We start from the raw sequence: 2,846 nt of genomic DNA, 5'->3' as shown, positions 1-2,846 counted from the left end.
ATTTTGTGTAATCTAGTTCACAAATATTTGTCTCCTGCTCAGCGACACTCCTGTACTTTTTGCAGAGCCTACAGTTTCTTGGGAGATCTTCGTTGAGTTATCCATTCTGTTCCTCTCCACAATCACCCACTATAATTCCACCATACAATCTTGTACATGTACCATTCTCTGTTTGACTACCCTGCAGCAACATGCACATTTATTCCACACTGCAGCAAAAATTAAAATCGTAAAAATAGAAGTAAATCATGTAACACACACTACACTACATGCATTTTCGTTATTTATGGGACATACAAGTTAGCCCTACAGGTCAGAGCTCCGGATGTATGATATAACGTAAAGAGTTAACTATGTCCACTTAAAACATGAACTCAGCACTCATTTAATGGCAGTTTCTATTAATTAACTTACAAAAAAATGGAACTTTTAATCACTGTTTCTCATTGATTTCAGACAATGTCTACTATCAGTAGAATATAACATACAGCATGTGATGCCATTTTATGTGATAATTTAAATACAAAACCTCAGATCACTAAATCTTCAATTGCCAAAAATATAAAATAGGTTTCATGCAGTCACTTTACTCTAAAAAATTGTATATTTTTAGTTAGCAAGAAAGATATAACTACAAATAGTACTAGTGCTACCAACATTAGAAATAAAATTTTAGTTTTAAAGAATTCCTGAAGAACAATACATGACACACTTAACAACACATACAAGCGCTTATAATGAAGTTGTGCCAAAAACCTCTTGTCTCCTTAATTCTATTCAGTACATCTTCATCAGCTGCCCAAAGCATCACTCTCATTCCTCAGTATTCTTCAATAACACATCATTATCCTCATCTGTACCGTTTATCACCCATTTTAAGTTCCACATAACGCCATATTACAGACAAATATGGTACTTCAAAAACAGACTTCTCAGTTTATATACAAATTGTACATATTTTTCATTTTCAGAAAATCTAATCTTGTTTTTATTAGATTTTCTTTTATATAAAGGAAATTTACATCCATCATCGTTGGTTATATTGCTGCCCAAATAGTAAAGACGTCTGCTACTTTTAGTGACTCATTTCTTTATCTACTCCCCTTAGCATCACTTGATTTAATTTGACTACACTCTATTACTTACTTTCATTTGCATTTTTGTTGGTGCTAATTCTATAACCTCCTTTCAATACACTATCCAGTCTTTACAACTGATCACCCAAACCCCTATCCATTTCTATACAGATCTGCAATGTTACATTACATTACATTATATTAATATTTGTTCCATAGATCATGAATACGACAATTCTTAATGATGTACAATGTGTCAGTTTATTTTTTATTCTCATTTTTTTACTAATTCAAATCTAAAATTTTATCTATTGAGAAGAAGTAGTTGTCATTCATAAATTCTTTTAATTTATTTTTAAATGGTGGTTGGGTATCTGTCTGACTTTTAATGCTATTTGGAAAATGAACAAAGATTTTTTGGCAGCATGATTCCCCCTTTTCTGTACCAAAGTCAGATTTAACACAGAATAGTGAAGATCATCCTTTCTTCTAGTGTTGCTTCTATGCACTTTGCTATTATTTTTGAATTGGGATGGGTTAATAATAACAAATTTTATAAGTGAATATATGCATTGTGAAGGAGTGTGAGTATCCCAAGTTCCTTAAATAAATGTCTGCAAGGTGATCTTGGGTGGGCACCAGCTATCATTCTGATTACATGCTTTTATATTATGAATACTCTTTCTCTTGTAACAATCCTAATAGGATAAGTAGCTGAACCTAACCATTTCAGCAGGTCTTCAATGTGTTTCGTCCAATTCAATTTCTCATCAGTTCACACACCCAGAAATTTTGAATATTCTCTCTTAGCAACAGACTTCTGTTTAAACTCTATATTTATCAGTTGTTTTAGCCATTTACTGTACAGATCTGTATATACTGTGTTTTCTCAAAATTTGGAGTCCATTTGCACAGAACCACTTAATAATTTTCTGAAAGTCGTTACTTACAATTTCCTCGGCTAATTGTTGTTTGTTTGGTGTGATTACTATACTTGTATCATTAGCGAAAAGAACCAGCTTTGTTTCTTCATGAATGTAGGGTACCAAGTTATTATTGTATATTAAGAGCAATAAGGGACCCAATACTGAAACCTTTGGGACACAGTTCTTGATACCTCCCTGGTTACAGGACTCTGCTGATTGGTGCAGACTATCTATACTGTTAATTTCAACCTTCTGTATTCTTCCAGTTAAGGATACAGTGTACTTTTCTGGCTCAATATTATATAAAAATGAGCATCTATTTCTTTCAGGCACTGTTTATAATGTATATGTTTTACAGATTTTTTGTTGATATCATGTAATGCAGCAAACTTTCTAAACAAATTAGAAGTATTTTGAATGTTTTGGAACCTGCTTAGGGTTATTAAAAATTGCAAAGATATTAATGTAATTTTTTTCCAAAATGCTTCCTGAAATTTAGGTATGATTTAATCCAATGTCATACATTTGAAGGAGACCAAATTTTTACCAGATATGCATGACATGATGGCTGAGGTACTAGACCTATTTAAATCCACCTATTATGTGCATTACAATGATAAAAAATATCACATCTTACATTTTAATTTTTATTATCTTTTTCCTAATAAAATGTTATTTTTTTCTATAATTTAGTTAATTCTGCAATAGAGCTTAGGTCTACTGCATAAGTATGGACTATTGCAAGTTAGAGAAAAAATTAGAGCAATGCTTTATAAATTGTAGGAAATATTTGTAACTGAATTCTGAAAACTACAATTTGCTGGAAACTGCGAATGAAGATATG

The sequence above is a fragment of the Schistocerca cancellata genome, chromosome 8 (genome assembly GCF_023864275.1).
Source record: "Schistocerca cancellata isolate TAMUIC-IGC-003103 chromosome 8, iqSchCanc2.1, whole genome shotgun sequence".
Taxonomy (NCBI): Eukaryota; Metazoa; Arthropoda; class Insecta; order Orthoptera; family Acrididae; genus Schistocerca; species Schistocerca cancellata.
The sequence above is the reverse complement of the archived record's forward strand: the minus strand, read 5'-3'. Positions refer to the sequence as shown.